Here is a 14520-nt window from a genome sequence, read left to right as displayed (position 1 = left end):
GCTTCCTCGCTACCAGAGGAGGCAAATCAACAATGACGATCTGATCGAATCCATCAATTGGGTCGGTCTGAAGCTCGCTAATTGCCTCTCCATCACCAAATTGGCTCTGGACACTTTGGTTCAGCGCCGACCACCCTCCAATCCAAATCTATCGGAGGCTGCTCAGAAAACTCTAGGAGTTGTGGCTCTGCCCTTCATGCTCACCAACATCGCCGCTACCTACCAAGATGCCCTGAGGGGCAAATTTGCCGATCAGGTGGGAGACGCCCATCCACTCGCTGACCAGATCATCGTCCAACCTTTGCCAGCCATCAACATGCTACACATCGGCCGGTGCTCCGAGTCTCAAGGCTCTACAGAGACCCTCGCTGAAACCTTCACCGAGCAACTCCTTCTCCCTCCTTTCCGGGGTGGCGCAATCTTCAACGTCAGCGTCGATAGCCCCCCTCAGAATGGTGAGAGCAAGGAGGAACACGCCGCTCATGAGAACTAGAACGTCAACCGCGCACAACACCGAGCAAATGAGAATGCCCTTGCGATGGCCGAGCAGCAGCTCGACTCGCAAGGAAGGCCACTCCAGCGTAACCTCGACGAAGAGTTTCTCCGTGTTGACAGACACGACGTCTTCAAGACTTGAAGCACCAATCTAGCAGTGGCCACCAACGAGCTTGCCCACCTCCCACAGACGCCCGAGCTCGCCAAGGTCACCGCCATGCTTAAAGCGGCGCACTGCCAGGTCAATGAGATTCGCTAGGATTAGAGACCTTCATACTCCACCACTTTGATTCACCGATCAGTAGCCACAAGAACCGATCGCCGCTAAAGTCACTTCATCGACCAGCACCATGATGATAGGCAACCCCTCCAGGGCGGAGCTAGGGGCAACCGTGCCGAATGTCACCACCAACACGACCAGGAGGTCGACCAGGACGTTCGGGTGCACTTCAATAATCTTTGAGATGCACGACGACGTATCGACGAACGCCGCTTCTGTCACCATGAAGACAAAGTACACCGCCGCTAGGAGTATGAGCAAGAGTACGGCAACCCGAACTCAGCCCTCGAGCCAATCACCGACGGCAACGCTGCAGATGACGGTGTCGACAACCCCGAGGGGCCTCCGGCATTCACAAGGGCGCTTCCAACACTTCAGTGGCCCCATGGTGTCAAAATCACTAGGGTCAAGCCCTATGAGGGGAGGATGAATCTAACACAGTGGTTACAGGCTTATGCCACTGTTGTTCGCGCTGCTAGAGGAGACACCAATGTCATGGCGAACTATCTTCCCATCATGCTCGCGCCAACCATCATGAACTGGTTTACTAGCCTTGCCCCAGACTCCATTAGATCCTAGGAAGAGCTAAAAAAAGTCTTCACCAACAATTATATGGCTATGTGTACATGATCGGGAACCAAGCATGATCTCAACCGCATCAACCAGAAGCCATCCGAGCTCCTCCGCAGCTACATCCGATGCTTTTCTAAGATGAGGAATTCTATTCCAAACATCATGGAAGCTGAGGTTATCACCGCCTTCATCTGATGACTCCATCACTACGAGCTTCGCTCCAAGTTCAACCGCAAGCCACCCACGGGGATCGGCGAGATGATCACAACCGCCAACTAGTACGTCGACGCAAAGGAAGCCGTGGTGCGCTTCAATGAGGATGCGGGCACTCATCGCCCAACATGCCACTATGACGACCACCCCGATGACCGCTGCCACAATGACCGCCACCACAACGACCGTAGTTATCATTGTGACAGCGGCCGTGATCGGCCAGAAGGACCCAAGACTGGTCAAAATCGCTGCCGCGGGCCAGACCACATCGTCGCTACTGTCAATGAACCTCACACCAAGTACAACTATGACAAATAGTACAAGAAGATCCTCGATGGCCCATGCCCTCTCCATAAGAACGCTAAGCACAAGATGAAGAACTACCTCGGTTTGGCTAAGGAGTTCCAGGACAAAAAGCTAGACGACGACGCCAATAGAGGAGTCGGAGGTCGCCGACCACCTGGGGGCAATGACAATGCCTTCTAGGACCATGACAAGGTGGTCGCCACCATCTTTAGTTGCCTCGCCTCCACTAAGAGCAGAAGAGAATGGAAGCTCGCTGCACGGCGGGTGCTCGTTGTCACCATGGAGGATGTCGTCGCCAACCCCAGCTATCGCCCACGGTCTGAGGTCCCCATCACCTTTAGCAGGGCCAACCAGTGGGCGAACATTCCCTACATAGGGCATTTCCCCCTCGTCCTCAACGCAACCATCCAGAAGGTGCTCTTCAGAAAAGTGCTCGTCGATGGTGGGAGCACTCTGAATCTCCTCTTCGCCGGAGCCCTAAAGGAGCTGGGCCTCGGATTAGCAGATCTCACACCCTCCGACTCCTCCTTTTGGAGTGTGGTACCTGGCAGGGCCTCCAAACCGCTTGAAGAGATCACCCTACCAGTACAGTTCGGCATGGCAAGCAACTACCGCGTCGAGCACATCAACTTCTATGTCACCGATTTCAACACCGCCTACCATGCCATACTTGGTCGGCCAACTCTGGCCAAGTTGATGGCTGTACCGCACTATGCACATCTGGTGCTAAAGATGCCTTCGCCTATGAGACAGAGAGTCTTACCCTCGCTGAAGCCACTGACCTCTCCATCCAGATGGCCAGCGTGGTCACCGAAGCCAAGATGTTGCCCGTCGATAACATGGAGATCCCAGAGCTAGAGCCTCCCTGTGCCTCCGCCAAGTCCAAGGTAATAAAGGAGGTCGGCCTCGGCCTCGACGACCCCTCCAAGACCATGAAGATTGGGGCTCACCTTGCCCCAAATAGGAAAGCGCTCTTGTCTCCTTCCTACGTGCCAACGCCGACATGTTTGCTTGGAAACCTACAGACATGCCAGGGGTACCACAGGAGAAGATCGAGCACTCCTTGAATGTCTTGCCGACCGCCAAACCGATCAAGCAGAAACTCTGTCGATTCATGCCAGACAAGGAGGCTATTAGGGTAGAAATAAAACGGCTCTTAGCTACCGGATTTATAAAAGAAGTATATCATCCTGAGTGGTTAGCAAACCCTATTCTCGTTCGAAAAAAGAATAAAGAATGGAGAATGTGCATTGATTACACTGATCTTAACAAACACTGCCCTAAAGACCCCTTCAGTTTACCTTGGATAGACAAGGTTGTAGACTCCACTGCCGGCTGCGAACTGCTCTCCTTCCTTGACTATTACTCCAGCTATCACCAGATCTCCCTTAAGGAAAAAGATCAGATCAAGACGTCGTTCATCATGCCCTTCGGTGTGTATTGCTACACCACCATATCCTTCGGACTCAAGAACGCCAGGGTGACTTATCAAAGGGCTATCCAGATGTGCCTCAATCAACAGATTGGCCGCAACATCGAAGCTTATATCGACGATGTGGTCGTCAAGTCCAAGACCGCGAATGATCTTATTGCCGATCTCGAAGAAACGTTCGCCAACCTAAAAAGATACCGTTGGAAGCTGAACCCTTCAAAGTGCATCTTTGGAGTTCCATCCAATATACTCCTAGGCTACATTATCAGCGCACGAGGCATCAAGCCCAATCCTGACAAGGTCTCCGCCATCACCAACATGAAACGGCCAACATGCGTCAAGGATATATAGAAGCTTATAGGCTGCATGGCTGCCTTAAGCCACTTCATATCACGCCTCGGTAAAAAAGGGCTACCTTTCTTCAAACTTCTCAAGGCCTTCGAGTGCTTTTCCTGGTCGGAAGAGGCAGACACAGCTTTCGAGCAGCTTAAGTTGTTCCTAACAAAGCCTCTGATCGTGACGGCGCCATGGCAAGAGGAAACTCTCCTGATCTATATCGTCGCTACTTCTCACGTCATCAGCATAGCAATTGTAGTTGAATGTGAGGAGGCTAGGTATGCCTATAAGGTGCAATGTCCGGTATATTTCATCAACGAGGTTCTTAACGAGCCCAAGACTCGTTATCCTCATGTCTAGAAGCTGCTATACGCAGTTCTGATTACGTCACATAAGCTCCGCCACTACTTCGAGTATTACAAGATTGTCATGGTCACTGAGTTCCCTCTAGGGGACATCCTCCACAACAAAGAGGCCAACGGCCATATCATCAAGTGGGTTGTCGAGCTCGGCACTTACTCCATTGAATTCAGAAGCAGGCCTACGATCAAGTCTTATGCGCTTGTTGATTTTGTCGCTGAGTGGACTAAGATCCAAGAGCCCATCGCCGCCACCTGCCCCAAGCACTGGGTGATGTACTTCGATGGCGCCCTTAACGTCAACAATGCTGGTGTGGGCATTCTGTTCATTATGCCGACCAAGGATAAGCTCTGATACGTTCTCCGGATACACTTTTCGGCCTCCAACAATGCCGCCGAATATGAAGCATGTCTCCATGGACTCCATATAGCCGTTGAGCTCGGCATCAAATGCCTCATGGTATACGGGGACTCTGCACTGGTCATAAACTAGCTTAACAAAGACTAGTTTTGCTCCAGCAAGAAGATGGATGCATATTGCGTCGAAATCAGGAAGCTTGAAGGGAAGTTATACGGTATCGAGTACCACCACGTGGTATGCGATCAAAATCAGCTCACCGATCACTTGTCCAAGTTGGGCTCCTCTCACGCCATGATTCCACCGGGGGTCTTCGTTCAAGATCTTCTGGCGCCATCCATTAAGGAAGAAAAGGAAATTCAAGAAGTTCCCCTGCCGAGCAGCTGGTACTTACGGTACCTTTGCTGGCCACCGATTGGAGGGAACAGTTCATCAAGTACCTCTCTAGTGCCGAAGTACCCGCCGATAAGACTAAAACCGAACGCCTAATCCATCGAAGCAAACATTACGTGCTGGTGGACGGCAACTTGATGAGGAAAAGTGCTAAGGAAGGGATTCTGCAAAAATGCATCACCCAAGAAGACAGAGTAAAGTTACTTCTCAAAATTCACTCTGGTTCCTGCGGCAACCACGCGGCCTTGAGAACACTGGTCGGCAAAGCTTTCTGAGCTGGTTTTTACTGGCCCATGGCCATCTCTGATGCCAAAGACCTTGTCCAACGTTGTGAAGGATGCTTATTTTTCGCTAAGCAAATACACATGCCGGTACAAGAGCTGCAGACCATTCCAGCTTCTTGGCCCTTTGCATGCTGGGGACTAGACATGATTGGCCCTTTTAAGCCAGCGCCAGGTGGCTTTCGGTACGTATACATCGCCATTGATAAGTTCTCCAAGTGGATCGAGTATAAACCACTCGTTCATTTGTTGTCGGTGACCTCGTTCTTCGTAGAAAACAAAAAACTAAAGGGATGCACAAGCTCTCCTCCCCCTGGGAAGGGCCTTATGTCATCAAAGAGGTTACCCGACCAGGTTGTTATCGCCTATGTGACTTAGACAGAATCAATGTCCCCAACTCATGGCACATCGAACACCTCATACGTTTCTATCCTTGAAATGCCCCATATATGTACTCTCCACTTTATGATGAATAATGTTTTGGTCTTCACAATTTGTCTCCATTATGGTTTAATCTCCACTTACGGTCGTTGAGCTTTCAGCAACTCCATAATGAACTCCAATATGAAATCGCCATAATTGCGCTGACCACGTTTCTCCAAATCTCCAATGTTTTTGTCAAACGAGTTTCTCCAAATCGTCGAGCATGTTTTCTCCGAATCACCGAACACGATTTCTCCAAATCACCGAACACGATTTCTCCAAATCGCCGAACACGTTTTCTCCAAATCGCCGAACACTTTTTTCTCCAAATCACCGAACATGTTTCTCCAAATTACTGGCAAAGCTTTTTGCAGTTAAAAAGCATCAGGAATACACAACTGAGATATTTACCTGAGGAGGCAGATTTTTGCAGTTAAAGGGTTTTGTATACCCTAACATGTTGAATGAGGCAAATGGAGCGAATAGCTCTGTAGCCCACTCTTCAACAACATCCCTCGACAGTATCTCCGGCCTCTCCCGGGTACCATTGGTCTCCCCCTTGAACTCGAAGGCTGGGTGCGCCCTCTCCTTACAGGGCTGCACGCGGCATACTATAAAGCTTGCTGCTACCAATCCACTGTTGGTCCTCACGCCCTGTATTAAGGTAAGGAGCTCCCTCACTTGCTCCATGTCAACGCTGCTTGGCATCTCCGACTAGCTCCTCTGACTCTTCGGGATGTGGTCGGCGTCGCAGCGGACGACTGGGTGGCTCTGTTTCATGTAGAACCACCTGGCGTTCCACCCCTTCACTGATGTGTTCAGCGACATAGTAAGGTACTCGCCCGTCATCCCATCGCGCAGCTGAAGGTATACCCCGCCGACCACCTTGGAACCACCACCGCCTCTCTTCTTCAGCCAAAACAGGTGACAGAAGAGGTTGAAGTGGGGGAGGATTCCGAGATATGCCTCACAGAAATGGATAAAGATTGAGATGTGTAGAATAGTATTAGGATGGAGGTTGCACTGACTAACCACCCAGAGCTCCAACAGATCCCTTAGGAATGGATAAACAGGAAATCCCAACCCGCGCTAGAAATAATCCTCGAATACCACCACTTCGTCGGTATGAGGCGTTGGGAAGGGCTCACCAAGGGCCGGCCGCCATCCGGCGGTAGCACGGTCAGGAAGAACGCCAGCCTCCACCAATCTGCTAAGCTCCACCTCTCCCATTCACGACGGCACCCACTCTTCATCACGTCGGGCGTCGGCGCTCGCCTTCTTGGGGCTTGTTTTCTTCGATTTGGTAGCACCCTTCTTCGGCGCCATCTCTCAGATGTGATTGGGGTTTGGCGGCAGAAGCAAATGTGGATGCGAATCTGGAAACGCAAGGACTGAGGATGAAGACGGAATGGCAAAGTGGCAAAGGTGGGAACATGGGATGCGGCGGCGCAGTTATAAAGCACTTTCCCCACCCTTTCGCATTCGAGGGTTTTTGGGGAACCATTCCCGCGATTTGTGCCCCTCCGAATACTCCGACATGGCTAAATGGGCTGTAACCTAGGCTTTCACACAACCATAACCCACGTCGCTTATTTATCGCCGCTGTTGGTTATCACTCACCGAATAATCACCGACTTCTCTGCCATTTATTGAGGCTTAATAACAGTTACTGTATAGCCATTACTTCGGTTTCTTCTCCACAGTTGGGTTTTTTCAGATATCTCCGTAAACGGCTCGAGGACTGGCTGCCTGCTTGGCTGGTCTTTTTACTATTTTTCTATCTTTGACCCTACTACAATATTCATTCTTCATCTTCCAGTAGGCTCAGGGACTAAGTGGGCACACTTCACCTTGCAGTGAATGTGCTCTTTCTCATTTTGGGGCTACGCCCGGGGACTGGCTGCCTGCTCAGCTGGTCTTTTCCTATTTTTTTACTTTGGACCCTAGCACCACATGACTACGTCATCTACTGTTAGGCTTGGGGACTAAGTGGGCACACTTCACCTCGCGGTGAATGTGCTTGCTTTATTCCAGAAGACTCTATGCCTCTTGAAGCTAAAAAAGACTATCTCCTTTTCTCGTGGTCAGACTCTAAGTGGGCACACTTGGTCCACTGCGAAGAAATTTTTTATTCTAAACTTGAGCTCCTTACACCCTTATGGCGAGCCGTGCTTGGGTTATGCTGCTCGGCTACGGTTCGTGCTACTCGATGACAGTACACGCTGCTCGGCAACTCATCACGGTGGTCGGACCATGAGTTCGACTGCTCGGCTTCGTTCACACCTACTCAGACAAGCTCAAGACAGCGTTGCACTACGGGTACAAGGCACTCGAAGACTAGCTATGGGGGGTATGACCCCGGATATCCATGGCAGACCACATGGGCTGCGCCCTCAGGGGTGGCCCAGTCCACAAGACAAAGCCTTATGGGGCACGACTCTGCTCGGCGCCTCCCGCAAGAGAACTGGAAGATATCCTAAAGATACTATGAGAGCTGTTAAGATATGTATGATCCCAAGATTCCTGTAATCAGTTATTACTTTCTGGTTATCTCTCAGATCTAACCGACTTGTGCGTAGGGTAGGGACCCCCTCCAAACTCACGCAATATCATACGATGGCTAATACAAACCAACAGACCACATGAGTAGGGTATTACGTCATACTGACGGCCTGAACCTATCTAACTCGTGTATCTTTGTTGCCTTATTGTTCTTGATCTCATGCTCCTCTGTGGATCAATCTACCTTCGTGGGATACCTCTCGGAGAACTACCGACGATATTCTGTCGACATCGTGTAGTTGTCACCTTTGAGAGTGGGGATCTCTTTGATACAACCCATCAAGTTGTATCCGCTTGAAAACACAATTCATATAGAGTGAGAACATAAATAATAACAATAATTGCATGCCTTGATTCCAACGTTGGTCAAAATTAAAACATACAACTGTTTATACATTAAATCTACATCACCGTTGGGCAGAAATAAAAATAATGCATAAAATCATTAAAATTACGATATTGTTATTAACAACGTTGGTCAGAAAATAACAACATCATAATCATGTCAAAATCTTTTTTTCTCCAATTAAATATCACATTGGTTCAAAATAACCGGAGAATAAACTATTTCTTTAACAGCGGAAACATGAAAAAATTCATTATCTATTTTTCAGAAGCATTTTACTTTACTCATCTACTCTCTAAAATAAATTATTCTGTTCGTTCAAATTTTTTACGGAGATTCAAAACATGACAAAAAATTCATAGAGATTTGCTTCTGAAATTATCAAAACTGCTTCTGAAAAATAAATAAAAGCTTAAAACATTAGCAACTGTTCATTTTGGCCCGGCCTCTGGAAAACAGTACGTGGCCCATCTCTACAGCGCAGCAACGCGCGGCCCGTTCAGTGAAAACGGCCCACGCCGATCGTGTGAGCCGCCCTCCCCACGCACTCGGGTCGTAACCTAGGCCTGGGTCGGGAATTCGGCCCACAGCGCGCGCTGCTGCACCGCTCCGCTTGGGCCAACTGCCGATCCAGACGATCTCAGCCGCTGGATTCCATCCGACGGCCAGGCATCAACATCGCGAGAACAAAACCTGGCCACGGCTCATCCCCAAAACCCTAATCTCATTTCCGTCTCCTGCCTCTTTCTCTTCGCTCTCTCGCGCAGCAGCTCTCAGCGCAACGAGCAGCAGCGACGACCGAGCGAGCTTGGCGCCTTTGTCGGCCCCCTCTCCGGCGCACACACTCCCCACGCGGGTGAGCGCGCCGCCGTCGAGCGGACTAGCGGCGGCGCCCTTGGCCGGAGCTCGCGCAAGCCCGAGGAGCAGCGGCATCTCAGCTTCTCCCCGCTCGCCGACGAGGCGGCGACGGACCTCCTTCCCACACGCCAGTAGGAGACAACCCACGCGACGGCGGTGGTGACGCTTGGTAGAAGAGTCCAGTAGGTCCTCCTCTCCTTTGTCCGATCTGTTTCTTGGGTGAGCGTTTTCTAGGGTTAGGGTTAGACTGTTCTTCTTCCCCGAGATGATTTCATGGGTTAGGATTCGGCTTTGAGATCCTTTCTAAAAACCGACACCCTTTCTCTTCTCTATGCTTCACCCGATTAGGGTTAGGGTTCTGTTAGGTAAGCCGCCGTCCTCTCTCTTTCCCTTTCCCCTTTCCCTCTTCTGTCTTTGAATCTTGCTGTGTCCTTCTCGGTTCTTTGCCGATTTGGGGATTAGGGTTAGGGTTTCGTTAGGGTTAGGATTAACCCGATTCGTTTTTTGTTCACCTGATCTAGATCTAAAAGTCCTAGAAGACCTGGCTCTAGTACTATTGTTGAAATCGAAAATATCATCTAGGGTTAGGTCTAGCGGGTTCTCTTTACTGTGAATGCGATATCGAGAGTAGAGAGACAGAGAGGAATAGAAGAAGAACGTGTCGAACCTGACACCGTAGAGGGAGATGGTCCAGAAACCGCATCTCGTTCGTCGGTGAAGTCTGCGCACGGGCAGCGACGTTCGGGGAAGAGGTCGACGTCGGTGGAGCGGGGCGGCGCGGCTGGTGGCTTCTCGTCACTGGTTGCGCCCCTCTCTAATAGGGATTAGGGTTTATGTTACGGTGGGGAGCTCGACTCATGGTAAACCTCGTCCTCAGAGCCATCGGCCCCCACCTCTATATATAGTGCAGTGTGATAGGGATCCTCCAGCCATAGTGAGCTAGGCGTCCCCGATCAGAACGTAAATCAAAAGTCCAACTGGACCGTTGGGCCCAGTTTGATATCATAGATCAGTCTAACAAGCCGTAGATCTTCTTCCTCACGCGCTCGACGACGTCCGACTCTGGCCCGAGCCTGACGGCGTCCAGCCAATCGTTCACCCTCTTGAGCAGCCCCAGCGTTCCGGCCACGTCGCCGTCGAGCAGGCGCTCCACGTGGCCGAGAAACCACGCGCGCATCTCCTCTCCGAGCGCCCTCCGCGCCGCCTCCAGCCACGACTCCTCATCCGCGCCGCCTTCTCCAGATATCACCGGCCGTTGTGGCAGTGGTGGTGGCGGCGACGCCGGGGACACCGTAGGCGACGCCGCGCCACTGGACTTGCTGGGAGACGCCGCGGAGTATAGTTGAGAGAAGTGTGCGAGGTCAGTGGTGACTGCGGCATGCAGCTAGGCCCCGGCGGCGGCGTGACCATCTCGCTTGTCGTCGCAGGAACTGCGGCCCCGAGCGCCCCGTGGAGGGTGAGGAACTCGTCGACGGTCTGCTGCGGCGATAGCTCGGCCACGGCGGAGGTCAAGTCTGCAAAGGCACTGTAAAAACAAGTTGAGTTCAGTAAGTTTTGATCAAATTATTTCAAGCGGGGATTAAAATGATTCGATCAAATTACTTCAAGGGGTAATGTAGGATTTGAATGCACCTGAGACATCGTAGCAAAATCTCTGCGGCAGAGGACTGATGCAGGGCCTCTACAGCAGCAACCTCCACATCATCCCTGTACCTCATGACCTCCTTACATGCACACACGACCAATATTTTTTGCAACAAGCTTGAATGTTCAGCTACATTGAGAGGCACCAATGTTGTGGGCGAAAGCAGAACAAGAGTCTGATGAACGAAGTGTTACCAGCCCCAGGTTCTGAAGATCCGATGGTAGAGACTCCCAGCAGGTGCCGATCGTCGCCACGGATGTTTTGGTGGGAGCAGGGGAGACCGTGTCCATGTTCTTCGGTGACACACTGTTGGCAGCCTTCACGTTCTTCCGTGCAACTGCAACGCCGGGGGGGCTTCTGCTTCCCTGCGTCTCTGTTTTTGGAGGCGTGCCTAGGTTTGCCTTCGTCCTAGAGGTAGAGGTGGTCATGACCTTACTGCCTCTCTTTGGCAATGGTTTCTCTTTCTCCTCTGCTGCTGGCAACCTTCTTGGGGCCTGAGTGGATTGTTGCACAAGATCAGCAGACTCAAATATCATCTCATTATATTCATTTAGCGTGGCAGCTGAAATTTTTGAAGTGACCGAAATGGATCTGCACTCGGATTGCCAATGTGGCAATGTGCTCACTGATACAACACAAATTACATGGTGTGAGGACGAAGTGCTAAGTCTAATCTTTAATCTCAATGAAGTTTAGGCAGTATTGCTTAAAAAATGAAGTTTTAGTAGTACCTTCTAGTCCCATACGGTTTGACAGTGACCTCAGTGAAGTTTATCACTGGTGTGGCTTAATCCAGTCGATGACAAAAGGCAGAGATTTGGCACAGAATCATGAAATCTTATTAGGTGCACCTAATGCCTTTTACGTTTCACTCAAAGGGAACTACCCAAAACAAATAAAGGGGATTGTTTCACTAATAATTGAAAATTACTATTTATTTCCTTTTTATTACCCTGGTTGGAGAAATCGGTTAAGATGTCCTTCTCATAGAAAGTTATAAGATCCATCAGCACTGCCCAAATGTGGCAATGCATGCTAACGACAAACAAAATGGTTGACGTTAAAGAGCTAATCGTAGCACAACAGTATAGTGGCGCAAAGACGCCAATAGTCGTAATGCACTTCTTTTTTTTTTGGAAAAACTAGACTTAATGCACTTCTTTTTTGTCAACGTGATAATTTCTGTATGACAAAACTGAACATTAGAAACCGGAACGTTTATCATGTTCACTCTTAAGAAAAAAAAAATGGAAATTTATGAACATAGCTTTTAGTAGAAGTTCTTTGTTGTGCAAACACTGTTAGAGCAAAATGCCACTTAGGATGTCTTCTCATGCCTACTCACCCCGTTGCAAAATAACTATACATCCAGTTTTTTAAGAGAGTCAAACTTTTTTTAAGTTTGACAGATATATACAAAAATATATTAGTATTTATGATTCTGGATAAATATCCTTAGATTAACAATAAAATACATTTTCATAATAAACATATTAAGATATACAAATATTAAAATCTTTTTTCTATAAATTTAGTTAAATTTAAAAAAGTTTGACTTTGACTTCTCGAAAAGAGAGATTTTGAGTTATTTTGGGATGGAATGAGTTGGACTAGCTACAGTGTTCTAAATCCAATCGATGCTTCAAATACCAAGTGATGACCGATGCTTCATTTTCCATTTGAGCTGCAGTGGCCAACGATGCTTAACTATTGAATTAAATATCATTTTATTCTTGCACCTCATAACCTCTCTCATCTCCCCATATCACTTTGCAAGTGGGACCATGTACTTTTCTCCTAGAGCAAGCACCGAGGCATGTTCTTTCCCCCATGCCAGGATTCTCGATGCTTGAATTCACTCTTGCAATGTGCAGGCATTGAGACTCAGATCACAAAAAGAGTTTGAAGCATCGGTATTCCGCCTACACACTGTGGCTAGTCTTAAGTGCTTGGTCTCATCGCTGTTCATTTAATGAGGTATCGATATGTGAAATGTGTTAACAACTTAAGTTGACAGTTGACACTAGACTCAAATGAAGTGCACAAGAACCAACGACAGATCAGTTCAGATTTTCAAAACATTATATGTGTGCACACTGTAACTGAAACAAATTGGAAAACAAATAATTGCTGATATAATTTCGCAGTAAATGTAAGCAGTCATGCAGTTAAGTTCATGACGGAAACAAAGAAACACTCATGAAAGACTCATCAAGCAAAGGAGACAAAGCTTATCCATCCATATTCAGAAACACACACCAATAAACACACACAGTGGTTTCTGAATGACTCACCGAGCTACTTCTGGAGTGCGTCTTGACCTTCGCCACCACAGGGTTCCCGCTCGCTGCCGCCTCCTTGGCATCCAATTCAGCAGCTGTCCACCCCCAGCTCCTCCTCATTGCCTTGGGACCGGCCGGCTCCGGCAACCTCCCTGCAGGCGTCCTGCACCTCGTCCCTGAGGCAGAGCCCGGGCGCGTTCCCCTTGCAGTTGCAGGCCTTGCCATTGCCATTGCCTGCTGAGAGTGGGACACCGAACCCGAGCTCGCCTTCGTCGCCGACGACAGTGGAGGAGGAGCGAACCTCACCGTGGACGCCCTCCTGCTTGCTTGGACAGCCCCGCTGCCCTTCCTTGCCTCCTCGCCGACGCTCCTCAGAGAGGACGTCGACATGTTCAGCGAGGACGACGACTTGTTCAAGTCTAGTAGCTCGAATCGCCTGTGTGATGCTAAGTTATTTGATGATCTGGGCTTCTTGGATCTATCCATGTCAATTCACACTGCTGCTTGATGTCATCATAATGTATTAGGAAGGTTAAGTAGGTTGTAATTTGTAGTAGGATTTATTGGATGGATGGATGTGGTGCTGGAGTTGGTGGTCGATCACTGAGGCAGTGCTTTGTAGTTGTAGAGCCAACCAGTGGTTACGTAGTAATATCATTATTACTTTATTAGCAGCTGACAGGTGCGGTTAATCATTCATCAAATGCGGTCGGTGACTGGAAACAAATTCAATTGCCGGCAAGTTCTCCACCACGTCAACCGGCATTGTACCTTTGTTGAAACGACGTAAGAGACAATCAGCCTGTTCGTTTCGGCGGAAACGATCATGGATTATAAGCCACAAGTACTGTTGGCGGGTTTGGTGTGAGAGAAAAATACTGTTCCAACTTATAATCCACGATCGTATAAGCCGAAACAAACAGGCTGAAATACATCAAACACATGTTTGTTCCAGGTGGTAATCGTAACAAGCACTCCAGCACACTGTTAAGTGAATAGGCATTTTCATGTTAAATTTAATCTAAAAATATAGTAGTAAATTTATAACAACAAATATGTGTACGTGTAAACTACCCGTGGCAATTATGAACATGCTGATCATGGCATAAGTAATATTAAGTATCACAAATTTAGATAAGGAATTATATCCTGCGGAGGGACCCATGCTCAAGGCACCGGTGGCTCCATTCACACGAGATATAGTGTGTGGCTTGATGTCGTGGACCACAGTCAACGTAGGAAGATGTTCACAGTACACCTCCTTGGCTCCAACGGACACCAGGAAGAAGACGATCTAGCGAAGACGACAAGGGTATGCGCGCGTGCAAGGCAGGAGACGGCGATGGGTGCGTGCACAAGGAAGGAGACAGTGACGGTG

At 49.1% G+C, this 14520-nt stretch overlaps 1 pseudogene; it reads right to left on the bottom strand.

Annotated features, from left to right (window-relative positions):
- Nucleotides 1–10224: 10224 nt before the first annotated feature.
- On the bottom strand, nucleotides 10225–13628 carry LOC136480063 (uncharacterized; annotated as a pseudogene).
- Between the last annotated feature and the right edge of the window lie 892 nt (nucleotides 13629–14520).

This window comes from Miscanthus floridulus, chromosome 9, assembly GCF_019320115.1.
Source record: "Miscanthus floridulus cultivar M001 chromosome 9, ASM1932011v1, whole genome shotgun sequence".
Taxonomy (NCBI): Eukaryota; Viridiplantae; Streptophyta; class Magnoliopsida; order Poales; family Poaceae; genus Miscanthus; species Miscanthus floridulus.
The sequence above is the reverse complement of the archived record's forward strand: the minus strand, read 5'-3'. Positions and strand labels throughout refer to the sequence as shown.